Source organism: Sapajus apella, unplaced genomic scaffold, assembly GCF_009761245.1.
Source record: "Sapajus apella isolate SASKATOON/1434 unplaced genomic scaffold, GSC_monkey_1.0 scaffold8, whole genome shotgun sequence".
NCBI lineage: Eukaryota > Metazoa > Chordata > Mammalia > Primates > Cebidae > Sapajus > Sapajus apella.
In genome coordinates, this window is record NW_022436948.1 from 39,907,517 (window position 1) to 39,934,999 (window position 27,483).

At 34.9% G+C, this 27,483-nt stretch overlaps 1 long non-coding RNA gene across 1 annotated transcript; it reads right to left on the reverse strand.

Annotated features, from left to right (window-relative positions):
* Window positions 1-206: 206 nt before the first annotated feature.
* Window positions 207-10,698, reverse strand: LOC116550988. The gene is made up of 3 exons (XR_004268654.1): window positions 10,596-10,698; window positions 1,598-1,706; window positions 207-795 (listed from the first exon to the last, which is right to left on the reverse strand). It is a non-coding gene; the product is annotated as an uncharacterized LOC116550988 (long non-coding RNA).
* Window positions 10,699-27,483: the final 16,785 nt, after the last annotated feature.

Below are 27,483 nucleotides of genomic sequence, written 5' to 3' on the forward strand. Positions count from 1 at the left end.
GTATAGCTATATGTACACTTATGTGTGTATATATACGTATCTACATATACATACTTACACACACATATATCTTTATTGTTAAACCTTTATCACTTGTGTGTATACACACACATATGCAAAACATATGTAGAAAAGTATATAAAACCTTTTTTCTTTAGCAATAACTTTTTCTAAGCCAATTTAAAAGCAATACCTTTTTCTAAGCTCCCCATACAGGAACAAGCTATTTCTGTTAAACAGAAATTTTGCTAAGCCTTCTAGAGTAGGATATCAGAGATCCAACAGCCACTCTTAAGTGACCATTGATGCTCCCAGATGAAGTGACAATTGATGAGCCTATCTATCACTTGATTGGAGAATATAAGGTGAGATCAGAGCTGAATTATTCAGAACCAGAGAAACAATTTTAGATTACACATGACGGAGGAAGAAGGAGAAATGAGATGGCTGGTGAACTTGAAACAAAAAAACCACCATAATCTGGAAGACACATATTATGTTTTCACTTGGGTACATAATGAAATCTTCCTATTCTCTTTCTATATAAAATCTCATTAGAACATCATTACTTGCTAATGCATTGTGATGTTAAATGCATTTAGGATAGTGAGTAGAGTATCCAGGTGGTTTGTAGTAAAGCAGAGACCATCTGAAAGTGTGTTGTCATATTTTAGTTATGCAGGGGAAGAAGTTTTGTTCGATAAAACACTTAGGCAATGTTTTCCCATTCCTCATTTTCCCAGACACAGAGCAGCCTTGCTCCCTTGCTCTTTCCCTTCCCGTTTGTCAAAGATGCTATAAAGAAAGGATTTGACATTGATCAGTTACAACTTAGCATGAATTAAACATAGCGTGTTGCTTTTTTTTTTTTTTAATCGAGACAGAGTCTAGCTCTGTCACCCAGATTGGAGTGCAGTGGCACAATCTCGACTCACTGTAATCTCTACCTCCCAGGTTCAAGTGAGTCTCCTGCCTCAGCCTCCGGAGTAGCTGGGATTACAGGCACACATGACCACGCCCACCTAATTTTTTCGGTAGAAATGGAGTTTCACCATTTTGGCAAGGCTGGTCTCATTCTTCTAACCTCGTGATCCACCTACCTTGTCCTCCCAAGTACTGGAATTACAGATGTGAGCCACTGTGCCCAGCCCCATAGTGTGCTCTGTTTGAGATAGTATCACTAAAAATGTTACTTGAATCATGAAATGACCTGCACCCATTCCTAGTTTACATGGCATTAGATATCAATGAGATACACAAATCTTTGGATAGAATCATATATTTAGGATAAGTAATAAAGACATCTTTTAATCCTACTTCTTAATTCTTTTCAACAGATTATTATTAATGTCATCCTAACTCAATATAATCAAACAGTCCCTTAATGATTTGTCGATACAAAGTTGACACTGTCTGGGGAGAGAAGTTGGACTTCCAGGGTATTATTTGATCTGAGAACCCAGAATCCACCAGCAAGACGCCATCTCTACTGAGTGGCGTTAGAATTTTCAAGAGGAACACCAGTCATCCTGCAACCGACAGTGTGCCCTTCCCAAAAAGGTAAGTAATGTGGAAATTTAGGAATTCCAATTCCCACCATTTCACTTTCAATCCCATTTCTTCGTGACTCTAGTCTGTGTGAAGCTAACTCTTTGAAAGGGAAGTCTGGTTTCTTGTCTTTTCTCCCCTTGGGAAATTCTTCTCTTCTAGGAAAAAAGAAAAAAAAAGAAAAATTAACATTTCTCTTAGACACAGCCGATTATTTTATAAATCAAACATCCAAAAGAAGTGTAACATGTTCATTGTAAAAGACCTTATGTTTGCACTATTTTCTCCCTGCCTTTGAAACGGAATAAGAGATAAAATGGTATATGATTTTTCATAATCAAAATATCCATGATGCCAAGGTACAAAGACAATGGGGATTTAATCATCATTGCATTCTAAAGAATTTTTCCATTTTCCATCTGTAGATTAATTAAATACAGAAGAAAATTTGAATTTAAATTGTGATAAAGCAAAATCCATTACTAAAGTTTTCTTTTTATCATCCTCAAGGTGAAATAAGCAACAAAAAGATGAAATTCGAAGCAGAATGGGTTCCAGTCAAACAGATGGCAAAAGTCTTTACAAACACCAATTAAAGTTCTCGTTTATTCTTGAAATGTTCAAGTAGATCATTTAGATAATCCACTTTATGCCCTGGCAAACCTTATTAATCTTGATCTTCAGAATATTTTTAAATATCTCCATTATGCAGGAACTTCTAGACTGCCTTGTATACCTAACTGTGTGAAAAAGATAACTGTTGTTAACATTTTGCTAAAGGCCAGACATCAAAAACAGTCAACTAAGTTAGGTAGTAAATAGCTAAATTTCTGGGACTCCTTGGAGCTTCTTGAAAAAAAGATCCAAAGCGAAACTGGGCCCAAATTTGTTGGACAAAATCAAAGCACTCTTGGCATTAAAAATCAGTAGGAACTACAGAGAAATGTGCTTGAGTTCCATAGCTTTTAATAATCTGCCATAAGTATTATGAGTTGCATTGAATTTCGACAAATAATTGTGAAGGAGTTTCACTACAATGGAAAAATAAAATGTGAAATGTTGGAATATCACTAATATGTTGATAATTATATTATAAAAGTTCTAATATTTTAGATTGGTGGTAAATTTTAACAGTAGTTATTCCTTATGTTTCAGAAAATATCGATTAGTAGAAATCACATATTGTATCAGTTTTATAAATAGGTTCTTTTTTTTTTTTGCTTTTGTTTCAAGAAATGGAGTCTTGCTCTGTTTCCCAAGCTGGAGTTCAGTGACATGATCATAGCTCACTGCAGCCTGGAACTCCTGTGCTCAAGCGATCCTTCCACCTCAGCCTCCCATGTAGCTGTGCAGGCATGGGTAACCATGCCCGACCAAAAAGCTTAAGTTTTTGTAGAGATGAGGTCTCACTATTCTACCCAGGCTGATCTCAAACTCCTGGCCTCAAACTATCCTTCTGCCTCAGCCTCCCAAGTAGTATAAACAGCTTTTGACAAAATAATGTGTTGTATTCTAATTTCCTTTGTTAATTTTTGTAGAGACTCTTGAAATAATTTTATTAATTTAGTTATGCACTAATGATATTTTTGAAATAATACATTAAAATGTTATGATTACTAATGACATACATTCAGTTAGTTAACTGGGATTAATTTTATTTCCATGATGTATCTACAAACTAGATTGTAATTTTTGCATTAAAGTGACTTGTCATTCAGATTTATTTAAGGTCAATTATTCCTTCAATTGATACATTGCTATGAAAATCTTTTATAATATATATTTCAAAAATCCGAGATTGTTTTACACTGAGTGATAATAATTCTCAAGAAAATCATTAAAGAAATAAGTCCTTCTTAGTGTCATCTTCGAATATATGAAGACTCAAAGATCGTTCAAGGCAACTCTAATTAAGTGTGAGGTTATGTCATAGTACTTGAGGCTCTGGGATTTTTTTCCCCAGAGTTTATAGGGCCACCTTTGCTAAGTGGCAAAAATATGGCCTTCATAGAGGCACTTGAAAATAGTACTGAATTTACATTGGTTTTTATAGTCAGAGAAATAAATATAAATAAATTAATGCACATACACATATACTTCCACATACACTGTGCTATCATATTTTTTTTCCCATTTATTTATTTTATTGCATTTTAGGTTTTGGGGTACATGTGAAGAACATGCAAGATTGTTGCATAGGTACACACGGTGACAGTGTGATTTGCTGCCTTCCTCCCCATCACCTACATCTGGCATTTCTCCCCTTGCTATCTCTCCCCAGCTCCTCACCTCTCACCGTCCCTCCCCTATTTCCCCCCAACTGACCCCAGTGTGTAGTGCTCCCCTCCCTGTGTCCATGTGTTCTCATTGTTCAACACCCACCTATGTGTGAGAACATGCAGTGTTTGATCTTCTGCTCTTCTGTCAGTTTGCTGAGAATGATGGTTTCCAGGTTCATCCATGTCCCTACAAAGGACACAAACTCATCATTTTTGATGGCTACATAATATTCCATGGTGTATATATGCCTGTTACACATTAAACCCAAATTTTCTTCTGACCTTTTTTTATATTGAAGTGATTCAAAACATACAAACCCTTTAGAAAGATCCCAATATTTCATAATTCTTGGAAAAATGATGAAAAACATATAAACTGTAAAGTAGTTAAAATATTAAAATAAATAATCAAAGTTTTCACTGAAAGAAAGGTTGCCAAATACTTCTTATATGAGATTCAAAAAATATCCTCATTTTTTTCTTCTTCCATTACCAAAGGTAACATATTAATGAGCCTGGTCAGCAGTTTGAGGCTGCAGCGACCTATGATTGTGACATTGCACTCCAGCCTGGGTGACAGAGAGAGACCCTTTCTTAAAAAACATGAGCCTGATCTAGGATTTTCTGCATTCAACTGACACTGACTCCCTCTGTGCATATATCTGCTATCATGTCAAACATACCAAAATTTATGATGAAATCTAATTCTAGTCCCTCTTGTTTTACATTTGTCCATCCTTCTAAACTGTACATGTGACTAGAATTTACTCTTATGTGATAAAGTTGCAGCCAAAATTTGAAAAATCATAAAAGAAGATAATTTAAGTTTGAATTTTCTCTTAAAGACTTTGGTATTTATATTAAAACAAATGTCAAACAACTAAAGGCATACTGAATATATTTCTCATAGAATATTATTTTAAAGATATATCTATTATAGAAAATGTTAAAACCTATATACAATAAAATTTACTTCTGCCTTAATATTTACTTCAATGTACCCAAGAATTTAATAAAATACATCCTGTATGTAACACATAGTTTTTTAAAAATGTGTTAAAACATAATATAAAGTCAGATTACTCTTTATAGAAACTCTCACTCTTTTCAAGGACATTATATTCAAACAACTTTGATTATGTCATGTATATATTAACACTATCAAATTAGAGTCCTGTAAAGATTTTTTTTAACAGAAATCAGAGATGTCAGATGTCTTTGACTTTCACTCTATAGCAAAGTTAATTTGGTTACTTTAACAATATGACTTTATTAAAAAATCTTCAAGGAGTTCAAATGTAGAGATGCAGGTTCAGAGAGATTGATGGCCCACTGCCATTCTGAAACCAAGAAATATTATGTGGCTTCCTCAAGGAAACACACAGAAATAATGGAAAAGCTGAGAAGAGAGCCTGAGTTGTCTAGCTTTTAATCAGCTGTCTTTTAACACATAAATTATCTCATTAACACACACACTTTACTGATGAGACACCTAGTAATCAATATGGTCAGTGTAGGGATAAGTCTTGGCGTTAGAACTAAAATTAAGCAGCACATTGTGGTCAGAAGCTTTAGGCGGTAGAAAAAATGGGACATGTTCTCTGAAATCTGGAAGACAAGAGAGGTTAACTTTGAGATGGAGGAGATTCGTGCATGCACTTGTGCATGCATGCAAAATGGCTACATGAGGTGCCAGGAATGAGAGCCAGCTGTAGCTGACTTGTGATGGGCAGGCGTAACAGAGATTTTGTTTAAGTTTCTGCTTCTTGAAGAGGGAAAAATTTAGGGCTGCATTGGGTAACATTTTAAAGTAAGCATAGTTTATCTCAAATTTAAAGAAATTACATTAAATTAAGTTTCTTATATCACATAATTTATATTCTGTGATGTCTCACCTTGACACTTTTGCTGCCATGTTGTTAACCTAGCCTATAACTGATGTACACTACCGTATTAGTTTGTTTTTATGCTGCTAAATAAAACACACCTGAGACTGGGTGATTTATAAAGGAAAGAGATTTAAGTGCACACAGTTCTGCAGGGCTGGGGAGGCCTCAGGAAACTTACAGTCATGGCGGAAGGGGAAGCAAGCACATCCTTCTTCATGTGGTGGCAAGAAGGAGAAGAATGAGAGCCGAGTGAAGGGGGAAGCCCCTTATAAAACCATCAGATGGCGTGAAAACTCACTCAGTATCATGAGAATAGTATGGGGAAAACCACCTCCATGATTCAATTACCTCCTACTAGGTCCCTCCCACAACATGAGGATTATAGGAACTACAATTCAGGGTGAGATTTGAGCAGAGACACAAAACTAAATCATACCATCTATTACTGAATCCTCTTTTTTCAATATCTCCCTGCTTCTCCTCCTTCATTGTCTCAAATTTTAGGATTTTTCTTAGACACATATGAGGCCAACAAACATATGAAAAAATGCTCATCATCACTAGTCATTAGAGAAATGCAAATCAAAACCACATTGAGGTATCATCTCATGCCAGTTAGAATGGCAATCATTAAAAAAATCTGGAGACAACAGATGTTGGAGAGGATGTGGAGAAATAGGAACACTTTTACACTGTTGGTGGGAGTGTAAATTAGTTCAACCATTGTGGAAGACAGTGTGGCGATTCCTCAAGGATCTAGAAATAGAAATTCCATTTGACCCAGTAATCCCATTACTGGGTATATGCCCAAAGAATTATAAATCGTCCTATTATAAAGACATATGCACATGTATGTTTATTTCAACACTGTGTACAATAGCAAAGACCTGGAACCAACCCAAATGCCCATCAATGATAGACTGGACAAAGAAAATGTGGCACATATACACCATGGAATACTACATAGCCATAACAAACGATGAGTTCATGTCCTTTGTGGGGACTTGGATGAGTCTGGAAACCATAACTCTCAGCAAACTGACACAAGAACAGAAAACCAAACGCAGCATGTTCTCACTCATAGGCAGGTGTTGAACAATGAGAACACATAGACTCAGGGAGAGGAGCATTACACGCTGGGGGCTTTTGGTGGGAGTGCTAGGCGAGACACAGCAGGGAGTGGGGAGGGTGGGGAGGGATAATGTGGGGAGAAATGCTGAATAAAGATGAAGGGAGAATGGAGGCAGCAAACCACCTGGTTATGTATGTACCTATGCCACAAACGTGCATGACCTGCACATGTACCCCAGGACCTAAAGTACAATTTAAAAAATAACAATTAATTACGATATATAATTGCCATAAAGCATAAAACTTCTAAACACAATCCTCACTTACTCATTCACTTAGCAAATATTTATTGAGTGCCAAAATAGTACAGGAACTCTGTTACATATTCTTAAATTAGTTGATGTCTGAGAAAAAGACTATTGAGACTGACTTAAATAAATAACATTAAATCAAAATAGTTACATATTTATGTACAAAAATAATTTTATTTATACATGTACTTGATGTCTTCATGAGTTTTATTCTGATATATGATTGCCATATTTATAAATAAAAATTAAAATACAGTACAGGTATTACATCCAGTATTTCTCCTTTAACTTAATAATTTTAATTTCTTTAAATGTTCTCCACAAGTAATTAATAAAAATGTATAAGTGTATAGAAATTCATTAGGGAACTATTTGATACAAGAAGTGCATCTTTTTGTCACCTGTACCCTTGCTGCTTAAAGTATGGTTTTGGAACCAGCAACGATACCATAAACTGGGAACTTTATAGACATTCAGAATCCCACCCCAGATTTACTGAATTAAATCAGAATTCTATAGAGTTTTCCCAAGTAAATACTATCACATTCAAATTTTATTTTATTTATTTATTTATTTATTTATTTATTTTTCTTTTTCACATTCAAATTTTAAAAACACTCACTGACTTAAGGACTGAATTGGCTGTATCTAGTCTCATCACATGGTGTAAAAGATTTCATGCATGATGCAAAATATAGGAAATGAGAATTACACTTTATTTGGCCATAATACTAATGAAAAATAGGTTCTTAATTTTTACTGGCTCAGTATACAATTTTCACAAATGCTGAGAAGGAATGTCAGAGAAAGTGCAGGATACTCTGGATATTTGGAATCTATTCTGGCAATCAAGAAACCTACTCATTCACGAAGGTCTAGGGTACAACCTGGAATTCATCAGAATTGATCCACCAATTGAATTTATCACTGTTCAGTTTTAATTACAGAAATAAACTCCAATCTAACCTAGATCTCTCAGAGCTACATCCTTGAAAACTTACAATTTTTCTTACAAAGTTTAAAAAATTTAATACAGGTCCATTTATTTTACCTATTCTTCTTCATGTGATTTTTGGTATGTTTTATGTTTTAGTCTCCATGCACTCACAGGAAGGAAAAAGAATTTGGGCAAGGTTCTTCCCATTTGTCTGCTAATAAGACTGACCTAAGTTTAAATATACAGATTTCCACATGCACTTCTCCAGACCACTGCCTGTCACTACCTAGACCTAAGGAGCATGACTCTCTAGGGAAAGACCAATCTTTCTTTCCCTGTCTTATTTTCCTCTCTCCATTTTATCCTTTATTGTTGGCTCATCAAAAAAAAAATAATTAAAATCATATTACTCATCTATTCCGGCCATATTCAGACCAGTGGCCACTTACCCTTGGAGTAGGATGATGTAGCCACAGCATTAACACAATAAACACTCTTAATGAAGAACATTCAAACCAGAATGCAATTTTGCCATTTCTGCTTTTCTTAGACAGCATCTTTCTCTCCATCTGTTCTGAGTTTAGAGCCAAAGTCTGCTCTAGATAAATTTAGTGTCTGTGGGAATGAATGTGGAGGAGTTCAAAGACCAGCCTCCTGGGTGGGTTGCCAAAGACCAAAAAATGTAAAAAAGCTTCCTTTCTTACCATTAGGGAAAGAAAAAAACAAAAACCTCTGTCTGTGTCTGTCGGTGGGAACCCCACCTAATGTGGCATTACAAAGTACAGCATCACTCCGGGACTCAAACTTGTCTTCTTCTCTGTTTCTTAGAATTAGCCTCCAAAATGGAGGAGTTAATGAAAATGTATTAATTTTATTTCTCAGAAGATGAGATCATCCATTTCTCCCAAAACCTACCTGGGTAAATGGTTGCATTTCACAAAGCACTGTCACCATCAAACCGCAGTTCCTTTCCTTGCTCTTCCCAAAAACAAAATTGTAGGCTTTTTTATTGTATGGGTTTTGCCCCAAATCTCTTTGGGAAAGTAGAATATTCCAAATAAAAAATCTAAGAATGTTATACATTTTTATGGCTCTTTGTCTATAGTTTCTTATTCCCACCAAACAGAAAAGGAAAGCCACATTTGTCCCCTGCTTTCATCTTCCTGAGGGAGACACACAATAGATGTTCCTCTTCTCTGTGTGTTTCCTTCATACGACTCCCTTCTTGTTCAAATGTGCCATCAAAACTTTTTTTTGCATTATTTCCAATAAGTAATTATTTGTGAGTTTCCAGACTGTTTTGTAGACTGTATTACTCTTATTCTAAGGAAGTTTCTTTTTGTACAAAATAATATGCTGAATGGTTGCAGGTGGCTTACAAGGAGAACTTAAATACAGCAAGAAAACACAACTTCACATGAAGAAGAAGAAGAAAGAAGAAGAAGAAGAAGAAGAAGAAGAAGAAGAAGGAGGAGGAAGAAGAAGAAGAAGAAGAAGGGAAAATTAGGAGGTAAAAGACAAAATAAAATGAAATTGTCAATAAAAGTAATACAAAATTACATTCTATGCATAACTTTATCTTTTACTTTAATCTGGCTTTTTTCTTCTCTGCAAGGAACAGTGTTCCACTGGAGCTATTCCAAGGAAAAGAGGAATTAATGTGGACTGGAAAATTCTCATGCAGCAAGGCCACCCTAAGCACTGTTACGCTGGACTCGGTCAAAACACACTTTCCTGCTTTCTCATGACATCTCAGGTTGTTTTTACTACGATTGTTGTTTCTCTGAGTTTATTTCCATTGCCTCACTTATTAATTCCTCTACTGAGTTGTAGATGTTGCTGTCTCAATACTGTTGTGTCACTTGGTCTGTCTATCTGATCTTGTCTGATACAATTTTTTGACTTCTTCTACACCTTCATCCTCCACCATGCTGCTGTCAATGGCCATGGTCTTTATGCATTTTCCAGAAAATCAGATCACTGAAAGAATGTATCTTTTTATAGCAGCTAATGGCCATATACCACTAGCTAGCCCTTGAATGGGCTACCTTGACATAAAACAAAGACAAAAAAACCTCTCCTCATTTAATCACTGAAATGAAGGGAGAAACGTGATTACATTTAAAAATGAAACAAAAGCCAAACAAACAAAGACCAGCTTCCCAGAATAAGGTATGAGTGAGAGATTATTTTTAAAAGAGGTTTGTATAGTGCAGGCATCCTGACATATACAGTGTATTTTACTCCTTTGCATCCTGTAACCATTTTTACATAGATACAGATGCAAAGACGCATGTAGCTGTAAAATTACCCGACTATTTAGATGTCCAACGACATTAATTTCCAAACTCTCTCCCTTAAAAACAGTCATAGTTAAGTCCAGCTTCTTCAGTTAGAGCAATACCATTGAGACATTTCATTTAATTGCTTTGATTAAATGTGGCATTAATATAAAATAATATTTATATAAATGTGTTTAAAACATAAATAAAACCAGTACATACACAACAAAACCCCACATACTTGTCCTTTAGTTGAAGACATTATAATGTGGACTTACCTTTGAAATTTTCTGTGTGGTCTTCCTTGATCCCGTTTTCTCTCTTCTCCACAGAGGTTTTGTGTGGTTGCTATTTTACTTGTTTATCATCATAGTTGGTTTTTTTTTGAAACAGAGTCTTGCTCTGTCGCCAAAGTTGAAGTGCAGTGGTATGATCTCAGCTCACTGCAAACTCCGCCTCCTGGGTTCAAGCAATTCTCATGCCTCAGCTGGGATTACTGGTGTGCCACACCATGCCTGGCTAGCTTTTATATTTTTAGTAAAGACAAGATTTTGCCATGTTGGCTAGACTGGTCTGGAATTCCTGGCCTCAAGTGATCCACTCACCTCAGCCTCCCAAAGTGTTGGGGTTATAGGCAAGAGCCACGGTGCCCAGCCTAGTCATATTTTTTTTAACCTAATTGCATCTATAAAGAATATCCCGTTTAGTTTTGCAAGTGTTTGAGCTTTAAATAAATTGAACAAAACTGTGTGCAATCTGCAGAAACATTATTTTAATATTATGTTCTGGAGACCTGTTCATCCTATTGTATATGACAGTGTGTCTAGCTGTGAGACTTATTTTTACTAATGTCCAACAGCAATGTTTCAGTATAACAAAAGTTATCAGTCTATTCTATTATTTGTGCATATTTTCAGTACCCACAAATATTCAGTTTCCAATATTTTGGTATTAAAATGGTACTGCCAAATACTTGTTCCTAATGCACATGTGCAAATGTGTTTCTAAAATATGCAGATTGACCATCTTTGATCTAAAAATCTGAAATTCATATTGCTACAAAACTCAAATCTTTTCAAGTGCTGACATGGCAACACAAGTGGAAAATTCCACACATAAATACTCAACACAAACTTTGTTTCATGCATAAAATCATTTAAAATGTTGTATAAAATTACCTTTTGGCTGTGTGTATAAGGAATATATGAAACATAAATGAATTTTGTGTTTAGACTTGGGTCCTATCCCCAAGATATCTTATTGTGTGTATGCAAATATTCCAAAATCAAAAAAAAATCTGAAATCTAAAACACTTCTAAGCATTTCAGACAAGGAGTACTCAACCTGTATATCTTGGGAGCAAAGTTCTTGAGTCATAGAATGTATACATCATCCACTTTCCTAGATGTGGCCAACATGGAGAGGACTACTCAGATTCTCGTGAGAAAAGACTTGCTATCCCACTTTGAATTATGTGATTCACTAATAGTGTTTCTTCAACCTCTGTTCTAGTCTTTAAGGTTTTCTCAGAGTGGCTGCTGGACAACAACTGAGCAAGAAGTGCAGAAAAAGTCCCAGACATTTCTACCAACAGCAACACTTTTAATGGGCAATCCTTGTTTCTGTTGCACAGGCAGAGACTTTGTCATGTCTCTGTTGCAGGACGACAGCTGCCTCTCTGTTCTACTGCACTTCCACTACTATCTTTTAATCTCTGCATTGATTTCTCAGAACAACAAACCTGCTATACTAACCACGATTATTTTCCATCGTGCTTGAAACAATGGATATGCCCACTTTCAATATATGTGCCATGTGTGTTGTATCTTTAGAATACTTGGTATTATCCAACTTTTAAAATTTTACAAGTCTCATGAGTGAATAATTAATTATTTATATTTTGCTTTACCCTTATTACTAATAAGATTGGGGGTGTTATGTTGTTTGTTTTGCTTTGCATTTTTTATTCATCTTTTAGTTTTCCTCTTTAATGAAGTGCTTATTAATGTTTTTCCTTTTGGGTTGCTTGCTTTCCTTTTAGTTGATTTGACTGATACCAACCATTGTTTATTTATTAAGTGTTTTCCAGTTATAGAGTTGTATTTGTTTCCAGTTTGTGTTTTGATTTTCTACTTTATTTATAGTGCTTTTAGATGAATAGCGCTTCTAAATTTTAATGTTGTCAAATTTATTGATTTATGAAGTTGTTTGTGTTTGAGGACAAGTAAAACACTTCAAAAAACTGAAAGTTTTCCTCCTAAGTTAAGGAAAAAGACAAGGATGTGTACTCTTCTTGTTCTCAAGACACCTCTGAAAATTATAGTGAATTCAACAATGTAAGAAAAAAAAATAAAAGGCATACAGACTGGAATATAATAAGTAAAACTGTCTTTATTTGTAGGTGACAAGACTGCCTTGTCACACAGAAAATTGAAAGGAATCTACCAAAAAAATCCTTAAAATAATATGTAAGTTCAGCTAAGTCACAAGATAACAATAAAAATACAAATTATTTTTATTTTTATATGTTAGCAATGACCCTGCGGAAGTCAAAATTTACAATAAAACACCATCTTCAATATCTAAAAATATCCAGTAGCTGTCAACAACATAGACAGGGCTTATATGATGAAAACTATAAAACACAGATCAAAGAAATCAAAGAAGATATAAATAAATGCAGAGACATATTACATTTATGGAATGAAAGAGTCAAAATAATAAAGATTTTACTTTTCTCTAAATGGAAAAATGTTTAGCACAATTTTTTTCAAAATCCACATGATTCCTTATAGATAATGTTATACTAAAATTTATATGGAAAGACAAAGGAACTAAAATAGATATAAATTATCATGACACAGAAAATAAATTTGGAAGAATCTGTTTACTTGCTTTTCAGACTTATAAAGCTATGTGATCTTGACAGGAGGATATAAACATAACTCAATAGTACAAAATGTAGAACACAGAAACAGGCCTATACAAATATTGATAACTGATTTTTTTAATAAAGATGCAGAAGACATTTAATGGAGGAAAGATGGCCTTTTCAATACACTCAACTGGAGCAGCTGGACATCTGCAGGAAAAGACAGGAAGGAAAGGAAGGGAAGTGAAAGGAAGGGAAGAGGAGGGGAGGGGAAGGAAGAGGAGGGGAGGGGAGGGGAGGGGAGGACAGGGGAGGGGAGGGGAGAGGAAGGGAAAAGAAGAAAGAGAGAAAAAGAACTAGGGGAGGTAAGGGAGAAAAGAGGCTGGGGGGAGGCAAAGAAGGAAGAAAAAAGGAAGGAAGGATAGAAGGAGAAGAGGGAAGAGAGAAAGAAAAAGAAAGAGAACTTTGTACACAAGAGTCAACACAAGTTGAATCACAAGCTTAAATGTAAAAGATAAAACTTTTAGAAAAAAATGAGAATATCTTTGGGATTTAGGGCTAGGTGAGAGTTTTTAAGACTATACCAAAAGCATAATCCATAAAAGAAAAAATGAATAAATTGCACTTCATCAAAATTTTCAAAAATTATCTGTGAAAAACCTACTAAAGTTGAGAGATGAAAAGCTACAAAGTATAGGCAAACAACATATCTGACAAATGATTGGTATCTAGAAAAGAAAAACAAAATTCGCAAAACTCAACAATAAAAATAATCTAATTAGAATATGAACAAAAGACACAAAGAGACATTTTAGGGAATAGGATATACAAACGGAAAAGGAACACATGAAAAGATGTTCAACATCTTTACCTATTAGGGAAATAAAGATGAAAATTACAATATTACATCACTACAAAACTATAAAAAACTTCTACAATAAAAATACGATGAACCCTTGAACAATGCAGGGGTCAGCGGCGCTGACTCTCTGGGTAGTTGAAATTTTGCATATAAATTTTGATGCACCAAAGAATTAACTACCAATAGTTTACTGTTGACCAGAAGTCTTACTGATAACATGAACAGTCTTTTAACACCTATTTTATAGGTTATATGTGTGATATACTGTAGGGAAATGTTATTAAGAAAATCATAAGAAAGAGAAAACATATCTACTATTCATTGAGTGGAATTAGATAATCATAAAAGTTTTCAAGGGGTTGGACTTGTTGTCTCAGGGGTGGCAGAGGTGGGCTAAGTGGAGAGGAGGTGGAAGCGAAGGCAGAAGAGGCAGGCACCCAGAGTGTTAATTTACAGAAATACATTGTAATTTCTGTGTGATGTTTTTGTGTTTTCATTTCTCTAAAAATGTTTTTACACAATACCGATCCTTCTTCCACCATTTGATGAATGGTACATGTCATAAAATATTGGGAATAATCCACAAATAATCAGAACCCTTCTGCTGGATTAACTAACGTCAGTTTGTCTTCTGGCACTGATTCTTCTATGCCTGCATCCTCACTATCTGGCACTGGTTCAGTAGTACTGATTTCCATGAAACTATTTTCTGTTTATTCCTCTGATGTGGTATCTATCAGTGCTTGATGTTCTCTAAGATCCGTATCTTTAAACCCATCAACCCCCACCTTTTTTTATAATTTTTTTGCTATATTCACGTCCTCTTTCCTAATTTCCTTGATTTTCTCTGTCATCAATCCTATGACATAATGCACAACATCTAAACACAGTTTCCTCCAGCAAGAATTTATAGTTTCAGGTCTGATGGCTTTCATGGCTTTTTCTGTAATAACAACATCATCTTCGGTGATGTAATTCCTCTAGGCTTTCATGATGTCTTGTCAGTATTCTCTTTCATAGTGTTGATAATTCTTTCCATAGAGTACTAATTGTAATGAACCTTAAAGGTATTATGACTCCCTATTCTAAAGGCTGAATTAGAGATACTGGTTTGGGAGCAAGAATAACACTAAAAAGTATAAAAAATAAATAAGTTTTAAAAAATTTTAATGCTTTTAAAACTATTTAACCTTCCATTTCTTCTACAATCTGTTTTGATAAATTATATTTTTCTAGCAATTTAGACATTCCATTTGTTTTTACTATTTATATCAGACTTATATGTGGCTAGAAACATTAGTTGCATGCTACAAATCCTGTGAAATCTGTTGAAACTGCTTTATATGCCAGCATATGGTCTGCATTTGCGATTCAGAAGAATGTGTACCTATATGTTGAGGTGATATGTTTCATGTAAACTAATTAGATCAAGCTTGCTAATTGGTTCTTACAATCTTATTTATCATTGTTGCTTTTTAGGTTTCTCTCTATCAAATACTGAGAGAAATATATTCAAATATTCCTAAAATATTATAAATAAAGCAATCTTTATAAGTGGAACGTGTGTTCTTGGGGAGATTTATAGCAAGTCGTACTTGGATAAAATTGAAAACATTAGAAAAAAATGTTAACAGACTGGAAAAAAAAACATAACTAACATGTTTACATCATTCAACTTCAACCAGTAAACAAACTATATTTTGTATCTACTGTATTCCAGGCATTAAAAAAAATAAGACAAGAGTTCAGTAAGGTGTGAATGTGCAATTAAGGTGTACATCATTTTGATAGAAGATGTCATTTGATAAAAGTTCTAAAAGAGTGGAACAAACAAAAGACTAATGGAAGCCAAGGGAAGTAGTTCCTTCTAGACAAATAGATAAAAAATGGCCTCAGATAAAGTAGTGGGTTCCGGAAGGATGAGTAAAATTATGACAAAGAAAAACGGAGAGAGAATATATTTTCCAAAAGTGAGAAGGAAATAAAATAATGGCTTCCTTGGGAAAACTGAGTGTTTCCAATCTGATTAAAGTATAAGGCTCAGAATGTATCTGGGTGATATTTCAAGGCAGGGTGATTAATATGAGCTGAATTGCCTCCCCCACACACAGAAAAACAATGTCATTTTTCTTGAAGCCTAACCCCTAGTACTTTAGAATGTGACTGCTTTGGGAGACAGGACCTTTAAAGAGATAATTAAGTTAAAACGAGGTCATTAGGATACATCCTAATCCAACTTGATGCAGAGAGAAAGCAGGAGTGTACACACACAGATGCTCTATGAGGACATAGCAATAAGACAGCCATCTGCAAGCTAAGAAGAGTGGTCTCAGAAGAAACCAAATCTGAAGACACCTTCTGTTGGATTTTAGCCTCCAGACTGTGAGAAAATCAATTTCACACTTGAAGCCACCCAATCTGAGGTATTATATTTTAGCAGCCCTAGAAGACAATTACGGTGGTATACTGGAATAATAAAAAAGGATGCCTAGTTGCCTTTGGTTAGCCTTTGAAAGCCATCATACATATATACCCTTCCTTTTAAAACATTTACTACTTTTGATTTCAGCTGGTTATTAACATGAGGATCCTCAATACCTAATCCTTGCTTTACCTGTTCTCCTGTCACTCCTTTTTTACCTCTGTAACAGGACTCCAAATGTTAGTCATCTAATTCTAGCATCTCTTCAACCACATGAGCTGTCCCATAAAAAAAAAAAAATCTGGCTTAAGAATAGTTCATAAATAACTATGCATGAGGAAGATGAGTCAATGGGGCATATATGAAAATATGCATATGAATAATATAATTATAGAATATGCCGTAGTGCAGAATCCTGGAAGGTAGAATGTGAGTTTATTTTCATTACACATAATGTATTTGCTAGAAGAATATTTACTTTTGTTTTTGTTACAGAGATTTCAGGTTTCCTTATTTACTACATATCACTTAAAAACTCTAAAGAGTGACTTGCGATTAAATCATTCCTGGAAATAAATGAGCAACATGGTATTCATTTCTCATTCATCTGCTAGTTTGGTTTTGATGTGGCACCTATAAAAACTACATCATGCTACCCTATAGACAATAGGACACTCATGAGTTGTACAAGTTCATTTAGCCGTGGTTTCAAATAGTGTATCTGTTCATTTAATATTCTTCTAAGCTTCTGGCAGTTTTAGTTTGTGAAAGTAATAACTTTACCTAGAAGTTGTATGCTAACTCTCATTTTTATTACAAATTGCTGTTTAATGATGAGTGTGTTCTTTCCCCATAAAAGACTCTGAGTCATTTACTAAAGGATTGAGGCCAGGTTTCCTATTTCCGTTCTATCTCCTGTAATAGTTTGGTATTCTGCAGAGAGTGAATGCTGAAAAATATGGAAAACAGAAATCTTAGGCAAAAAGTGTTACAGATATACATTATATATTAGAAAACCAAAAGAATAAACAACATTTAAAAGAGAGTTGAACATGGATCTATGATGAAAATGAGTCATGTGAAAGGGTTGCAATCAATTTAATTATGTGCCCTTGAGGTATAAAGGGGGAAAATGTTACAAAGGTATTTCAAGGTTGCTCATAAACCAATAAAATCTAAGCCTGTTATGATTCTAATTTTGTAAAACATCAAATAATACAATTTAAGCAGTTTAGTTTGTTAGGACAGCAAGATGAATAAAGTTATATTAAGTATTGATTTTGTCATATCATCTCAGATGTTATAGAAAAAAGAAATCTCTGAACAGTAATTTTTAAATTTAGATGTGCAAAATTGAAAACAAAGAATACTTGGAGAATTCACAGCTGATGAGAGATTTTTTATACTGCTTCATGTTAATTTATTTTCTTTCATTTTACTGGTGATGATTTGGTGAAATTCAGCAATTTTGCTTTTTATAGTAGAGAATCTGACAGATTTATTTGGCTGCAGAAATGTCTCTGAACTAGTTCCAAAAGATATATAGGAAAAAATAAAGTTTGTCGTGTGTGTGTGTGTGTGTGTGTGTGTGTGTGTGTGTGTGTGTAATTATTATTCGTACCAAGGTTTCAGAAAACACATTTCTTAGCATAGCTAAGTTAGGATTTTCAGTCAGAATTTTAAGAAATGACCCTCATAATTCATACATCTTCGTTCTTAACAATATAGAGATCTATTCCATTCAAGCACATAACACAGACATTCTTCTTGAGGAAAAGGGATAGTGAGCACAAATCGTGAGTAAAATACATCCCATTAAATCGTGTTTTGGCAAATGCTTGGTACCACCATCGTCATCAACAAATGTTTTTCAAGGATCCTCCATGAGTCAAGCTAAATATAAGTTTGGGGCTTTATTAAGGCATCAGATGTAGAATCTTTAAAATAAGGTATACATTTTTTATTTGCAGACAACAGAATCATTTACCTAGTTTGAGCTCAAATAGATTTATTAAAGGATGTTTGGAACTTCACAGTATTATAGGAACACCGTAGGGTGAGATTCCAGAAATAGTCCCCAAACAGCTTTGCAGAGCTGGCCTGGTGAGGAAACTGCTTCTGCGGCGGCAGCCACCGAGCACAGAGGCACCCAGATTCCGCCTCCACCCACAGTGGTAGCAAGAAGCAAGATCTCACTGATTCCTCACAAAGCTCACCTCCAATCCAGACCCTTGCATGGGGACGTTTACTGAGTGAGACTTAAGTGACATATGCATACACTGGCAATAAAAATATATATTTTATTTTATTTACTTTGGGAAAGATAACAACATGAGAATGTGGGGAACTGTTACAATAAGGGGGGAAATAATTTAAAATGTTTTGGGTAGCCACAAATGCAAGTGTCTAGTGTCTATTTCTATGGAACAACCTAAACTTCATTAGCATTGCCAGGCTTTATTTTTGAAGTGCATTCACTATTTATAATATACAAACATCTACCTATAATTATATGATAATGCTGGTTCTTACAAAGTATAGTATAGGAAGTGCAGTAACGGGATCTCCTCTAGGGAAAGTCATAAAATACTTTTTCTATTGTTAATTCTTAAGTAGTGTTATCTTTAAGTTTACCTATAGTATATATTACACCGTCTTTCTATCATCAACTAGTGTTAATGATGCTTAAAAATAGTTTAAACTAAATATGAATAATAGAAAAAGTTACCAAGTACTTTTTAAAGTAACCACTTGTATCGTTTTAAGCTCAACAAGAAAGTGTCTATGTTAGACATTTAATATTGCCAGTGTTAGCTTTTCTTGTGAAAGATATAAAACATTCATAATCTTTTCTTGATGTACTCTAAAATGCCTTTACCCTTCCTCTTCTACTCTCTACTTGTAGTAACATTTGTTTTAAATGAGTCAGCTAAAATGCAAATATTAGCTTCTTTCGCCAGTGAGGTAATTTTGAACAATACTGAAAAACAAGACATGTTGGGTAATAAAAAGGACAGTTTTCAATTGTTTTCTCTCTGAACTTTTCTGGATGGCATTCTCTTAGCAGTATTGTTAGAAAATTATAGGAAAGTTTAAAAGATAGCCACAAAAGGAAACCTAGCAGATGCCCATCATTGATAAACTAGATAAAGAAAATGTGGCACATATACACCATGGAATACCATGCAGCCATAAAAAAGGATGAGTTCATGTCCTTTGCAGAGACATGGATGAAATTGGAAACCACCATTCTCAGCAAACTGACACAAGAACAGAAAACCAAACACTGCATGTTCTCACTCATAAGTGGGTGTTGAACAATGAGAACACATGGACACAGAGAGGGGAATAACATACACTGGGGCCTGTTGGGGGGTGGGGGGCTAGGGGAGGGATAGCAGGGGAGTGAGAGGCTAGGGGAGGGATAGCATTAGAAGAAATGCCTAATGTAAATGACAGGGTGATGGATGTAGCAAACCACCATGACGCATGTATATTTATGTAACAAACCTGCACATTCTGCACATGTATCCCAGAACCTAAAGTAAATAAAAAGTAAATAAGAAAGAAAACCTAGCAGAGGAGAGACATGCAGGAAATAGTTGTTGCTTCTCCCTTCAACTTTGCTCTTTAGTGCCTTCTCAGTCTGATTCAGAAAATAGTGATTGCCTGCCTTCTACCTGTTGGGAGTTTGCTGAGCCGTGTGGTGAGCAACCTCAGTTTGCTGCCCTCAAGTCATTTACAGGCAGTGTAGTAAACATTTATTTCCAAAATAGGTGGTATGAGCCATGAGTGGACATGCATATGCGCAGAAGTTCATGTGCAAAAGAAGGAGGTAATTGATGGTTTTCCCTTCAAAGAGTAGGTGGTGCCTCAGCAATGTCTTCACAGAAAAGTAGGAATTCAATCATCCAGGAACATACGACACGCCAGTAAAATCAATTTTCCCAATGAATTGTCCCTGCGAGGTCACAAAAGCTAGGAAACTTCATAAAATCAGATAGCTTGCCAACTACTGGTGTGGGTATTAATCATTTACATAGATTTGAGTGATTCTGGCTCCTTTTAAATCATATCATATAGACTGATCTTTTCATTCAGAAACCGAAGCATAATACTCTTAAGTTAGTTCAATGGGAAAAAAAATAGCTCTGATTTCCTTGCTTAATATAAAAGAGAGAGAGAGAGAGAAATTTATGTTAAAGCCATAACCACTCAAGGAAGAGTGGTTTCTTGCCACTCATATGTTAAGTACACAATAAATGCTAATTGAAAATGTACACCTCTCTATGCACTATTTGTAACAATAGATCTATGTTTAATGGGGTTAAACTCTGGGATGGAGAATAGGGATAGCTTGAAGGAGGCTCAGCTGTGAGGGGACAAGGTAAGAAAGGTAAGATTATTTTGAGTGAACAGTAAAATGAATATGGCATAGAAATCCAAAGACAACAGAAAAAATACGTATGAAACTAATAGGTTGATTTTTTCATCAAGGAAATGGAAAATTAAGATTTGTTCTGATCACAAAATTACAAAGTATCTTACAAAAGGAAAGCCTTGATAGAACAATGAGCAAAGTAAGTTTTGGGTGTTTTTTAAGCAGATGTTTATTTAAATTATACGGGTATCTCTTCACTCTGAAATTTCCAGTGTTCTGTGATCAACCTTCCTGTTGTTATCTAAATTAAATATTTCAGGTTCTTATCAGGCATGGTGTTACATAATCCAGAAACCTCAAAATATTTTTGAGGAGTTTCTTGATGTGTTTTTTATCACTTATCTTGTGTAAGATTACCATATATGGTCAATAGATTTGTGTATAGTACACTGCACAATTCCAAGGGCACAACTTACAAAGATTTCATTGGAACAGGTATTCACTGTCCTCCCAGAGTTGTGCAAGAGACATTGTGCATAACTGTACATGGTGGTCCTGAAGCTCTTATCTCAAGCCTCCTCTCTCAGCTTCTGTGTGATCCCTCTCCTGCATTGCCGTGCATCTTCCCTTCATCTTCAAGCATGTCTCCTCACCTCCCATCCAAATATGGACATGGTACCTCCCTTTAGACATCTAAACCATTGCCTGCAGTCTAAAAATTTTTTCTCTGAACTTGGTGGTATCAAAATATAATATATATATATATATATGGATATATATATATATATTTCACATACTCTCTCTCTGTCTCTTACACACACACAAACACACATAAAACTTAAAATTTCATATCAATAGCATAGCCACTATTCCTAAAGAGTTGTTCATTGTTTTTGTTTGCTTTTCAAATAAAGTCCAAAGTTTCAGCCTCATAGACCAAAAAAAAAAAAAAAATGCAAGCAAAAACAATTATAATGACAAACATTTTCTATAATATAAATGATTCAATCTAGGCATTGTTCACAGAAAGGTACCCTGGGAAACTACAAACTAATTAATTTTGAGGGTTCAGGTTTTGTGTTATGAGTTCATCATGACTCCAAAAGGTGCTGCTAACATTTAGTTTTTCATAATTATAACATTAAGCTGGGTGTCAGGCTTGGAAGCAAAGAGATTGAGCTTCTGGAAGAATCCCAGCAATCCTGGCTGTTCTCAGTTTAACTTCCTAGAAACTCAGACAAGCAGAGCAAGACAAGGGCATGTACATAGGAGCAGTTTCAATTGTCTGAGTGGGCATGCTGATAAGCTTAGAATTCTGAATAAATATTATTAGGTAACCTTTGCTAGCTCTCTTCCTTAGAGTTGGACAGGACAAAGAAAATTCAAGGGCATAATCACAGCTAAGTAGGAATGGCAATGTTGTGAAGGCATGGCTTGCACCTGCAACCTGTCTGTGACTATGATCAAATTTTGGAGAGTGCTGCCTAGTAGTCTCCGATTCTAGGCTCCGGATTCAATAGGGAGCCCAGAATATAAATCACTATTGAAGTTGTGTTATAGATTAGACTAAAGTAACCCATTTACCAATGTATATAATATATAAAATTATATATATTATGTATATCTTCATATATCTTCATGTGCTGAATGTTTACAGAAGAAGGACGATTAAGAAGATAGACTAGCATTGTCATGTTTTGACGATCTCAACTCTGGAATAACAAAGCAACTCCTTGGCAATTGTTGGTTGCAAATGGGCCACCTTTGAAACCAGTCACTCCAACTATGAAGAGGTCTGCTTCCCCCTGCTGGAAGGATCCAATAGCTGCACTTAATCCAGCAATCTTTTTAATAACATCACCATTGTTAGGAACTGCTCGCTCACATTTATTAAGTGCTTACTCAATAAATGGGTTTGGTATAAGAAAATGATAACAAAATTTCTCTTTCCTCTTGTCCATGACTAAATCTTTCTTATGACCCCAGGAGATGTGACTATAATTCTGTCTAGGCTTCTCCTTGACCACACCAAACGTGTTAATACACAGGAGCCTAAGAAATAACATGGGTTGATGCTCTAAAACTTGAAACGTTCTTTGTTGGCTTCTGGGCAATCATCCCACATCTTCCACCTTCTTGCAAAACCTGAAATCACATGCAGAATCTCCAGATTCTCAAAAAGGAGAAATCCTTATTTTCTTTTTCTAAATGTCCTACTGTTTTTCTTCTCTCTGTATAATTCCTTTTGTATTTCTTTCCCGTCAGACAGAGAAATCTTCACTGTCTGGTGGAGGCCGTTTTTCTTGAAACAATTACTTGTTTGTTTCCCATACTATGTCCTATAAGAATAAAAATACCTAACTCATTCCTTATATCTATGTGTATATATTTTACATATATGTTAATTATTCCACATAGCAGAAGTCAATGAGAGACAATTTTACAAAATTTATCAAATTTCACATATCTATGGTATACCTTAATCCTTTATGAACAATTTTAGAAAAACGTCATGATTTGAAACTGAAGTTAATAAACATAGTGACTGTGAATAGCTACTGAAGTTTCTGAATAAGTAACATATCATAATTATGGCTAGTCGCCATTTGGATGTTTTCCAATTGTCATCAGGAAATGAGGTGTATCCTCAGGAAGATAATTAAAAGAAATTTGTTATATAATTTTCTAGAACAGTAATAAACACTCACAGATAATGAACATTGAAGACAAATTGGTGCTTTGCAATTAAGTTTGTTTTCCAAATCAAGTTTGTGTGTTACAGAAGGAGGTCCACTTTTGAGAGTGAAATTTCTCAGATGAAACAGATCTCAGACGACTCATGGCGGATAGGAAAAACAAAAAGACCATTCCTCATTTTGAGATTTCCAAAGAGTAATATCACATAGGGACAATTTTATTTAAAACACATCAGTTTTGAATTTTTCAGGCCTCAGATGGAGGTTGGTATTCTTTATAAATCTCTGCTCCAACTTACAGAAAAGTTGTGAAGATAACACATTGTTTCATTTCACTATTCCTTGGTCAGAACAAGTTAACTTACTGTATTTTATAAGTAGTATTGTCTATTGGTGACCTTGAACTTGATTTCACAACTTTCACACTACAACATGTTAAATTTCATAGTACAGATACCAGGATTCAATATAGGTGAGGATCTAATACTGGGAGATCAGAATTCAAAGTCAAAAAATATCTAAAATTACTTTTACTGTCTCATACAAGAGACTTCTGTTCCTCCTGTGAGATTTTTTGTTCTGTTATTATATAACACTATTATAACCACAGTCAAAGCCTGATATAAATCAGCAAAGATCCTTTGCATTTTATTTTGGCCTCATATGGCAGTTAAAATTGGTCTATGGATGGTGGTACAAACAATACTTAGAGAGTCTAAGGCTCACTATGTTCTCTGAAGGCAGCTCTTTTTTAAAGTTTATATATTCGGTTAACATTTTATTATGGTTAACAGAAAGTGAAGGGCTCAGATATGCACTACAGATAATTTAAGAAAAATTCATTAGGCATATCTATTATCTGAAAAATTACAATAACTCTTTATTTGGGTTTTTAATGTAAAATTAGAAATGTTAAGAAAGTTTATATATTTACCAAGTTAAATTTAATTTTTATTTTTTAAAACTCACCTTTATGAATACTCTGATGTAAATGACCATACCTCTTTATGAAAAGGAATGGTAGATATAACCTACTGTATACATTGTTAATGCTTGGAGAGCACTTGTGACTATAATTAAGTATCAATATTAAAGAAAAATACTAAGCAGAAGATTAAAATTAAAAAATGCTATCTTTTATTCTTAGCTATTTTAATATTCTGTTGTTAATTATGGCTATATCTACATGTGTCAACTTTTTTGCTAAAGAGTAACACATTATGGCTGAACAAAAATGGTTCAGCCTTATCTGTGAAAATAAGTATTAGTTGAATCATTTTGGCTAATATAATCATTTCTTGAAATTATTACTTATGTTTGCAGCTTCTATTGCTCTACCCCTCACAATTAAATGGGAGCGTCAAAGTTACAGTTAGTAACTTTTCCTTGAAAATTGCTAAGGGAGGATATTTTACGTGTTTTCATCATGAAAAATTTTAAGTAGGTGAAGTAATTCACATATTAATTAGCTCGATTGAGGCTTTCCACACTGTATACATATTTGAAAACTTGTTGTACATGACAAATACATGCCTTTTATGTAAACTAGAATAAATAAATAAATATTTTGTTTCCTTAAATACCCAGAAATTTTGACTCCTAGTAAAATGTTACCATTTCTTATCTGTATCTCTTGGGTCCATCCAGCACCCAAATTATTTATCATTTATATATATAGTGAGATACAACCAAGAATGTACATTGCCTGTTTAAAATAGCCAAATTTAAGAAATGAATAAATAAATTATGATATATATATATATATATGAAATAGAATAAATGAAGCTTTTGAAATGTGTAATTTGAATGTATCAACTAGGAAACATAATACTGAAAAAATGATATGCACAGTAAGATTCTAGGTATATGAATTTTTTAATACAAACATATGCAAATAATAATGCAGGCTATTATACACAAATACACACATTTTACAAGATATTAGGTCTTTCCATAAAGAGATTGACAATAATGAGTGAGTTAAATGTGGCTTTTAACTATATTAGTAAAATTTTACTTCTCTTAATTTCACCCCCGAAACTGAACTAAATAGAAGTATGACAAAATAGTAATACACATTACATTTTAATGATGAGAACATCTTATTATCTAAACTTTATGTTTGCAATATTTCATAATTTTCTAAAATAGTTAAAATTATACTGGATGTGCTCAAGAGATGTAGATGGAAAAGATAGTCAAATTTTACTGGAAATTAAATTTTTGGCCTTTCTAAGGAAGATTTTCAAAACAGCCTTATATGAATGAATTGAGCTGATTGAAAAGTTAATGTCTGGGCGCAGTGGCTCACATCTATAATCCCAGTACTTTGGGAAGTGGATGCTGGTGGACAGCTTGAGCTCAGGAGTTTCGGACCACCCTAGGCAACATGGTGAAACCAGGTCTCTAAAAAACATAGCCAGGCGTGGTGGCGTGTGCCTGTGGTTCCAGCTACTTGGGAGGCTGAGGTGGAAGGATTGCTTGAGCCCAGGAGTTTGAGGCTGCAGTAAGCCATGATCATGCCACTGTACTCTAGTCTAGGTAACAGAGCAAGACCCTGAAAAAAAGAGAGAAAGTGAGAGATAGAGAGAAAGAAAGAAAGAAAGAAGAGAAAGAAGTTATTGAATGTCCTGTGACTTGAAATGTTGAATACACTAAAGCAATGTTTCCCCCAGTGTGCTCCTGCAAACACCAATTTTATGTGATTTAAAAAGTATTATCTGAAAAATGGTTGCATGGCCAAATAAATTAGAAAAATTTTGGATAAGCAGATATAGTACATTGTATTGTTTAGGAGATCTCAGTTTTGTTGTGCTACATATTGTGAATTTTCAAGAAAAAAAGCAAAACATATAGAATGTGCAAAATTAATTGATCATAGTATTTGTTGCGTGTTTGTGATCTCTTTGGAAGTTTTCCTACAGAACGTATGTTGAGGCTTACAAAATTTGAGGATTACTTATCAGGGAATGAATGGAGAGAATTTCAACAATGGATGTGTAAGAATTAAAGAAAGAGGAGAGAAACATGAACGATGGCTTTTCAGTAAACAGGGACAGGTTTATTTTAAATAAACCTGAGAGGGGCAGCTGGCCAAGTTACGTCAGAGCCATACTCTTAGAGACTAAGAGTTTTTTTGTTTGTTTGTTTTGTTTTGAGACAGAGTCTCAGTCTGTCGCCAGGCGCCAGGCTGGAGTGCATTGGCGCAACCTCTGCTCACTGCAACCTCCGCCTCCCGGGTTCAAGCAATTCTACTGCCTCAGCCTCCTGAGTAGCTGGGACTATCTTTTTTTTATCCTTATCTTTTTTTTTCATTTATTTATTTTATTGCATTTTAGGTTTTGGGGTACATGTGAAGAACATGCAAGATTGTTGCATAGGTACACACGTGGCAGTGTGATTTGCTGCCTTCCTCCCCATCACCTACATCTGGCATCTCTCCCCTTGCTATCTCTCCCCAGCTCCCCATCCCCCACCATCCCTCCCCTATTTTCCCCCAACTGGCCCCAGTGTGTAGTGCTCCCCTCCCTGTGTCCATGTGTTCTCATTGTTCAACACCCACCTATGAGTGAGAACATGCAGTGTTTGATCTTCTGCTCTTCTGCCAGTTTGCTGAGAGTGATGGTTTCCAGGTTCATCCATGTCCCTACAAAGGACCCAAACTCATCGTTTTTGATGGCTGCATAATATTCCATGGTGTGTATGTGCCACATTTTCCCTGTCCAGCCTATCATCGATGGGCATTTGGGTTGGTTCCAGGTCTTTGCTATTGTAAACAGTGCTGCAATGAACATTTGTGTGCATGTGTCCTTATAGTAGAACGATTTATAATCCTTTGGATATATACCCAGTAATGGGATTGCTGGGTCAAATGGAATTTCTATTTCTAGATCCTTGAGGAATCGCCACACTGTCTTCCACAATGGTTGAACT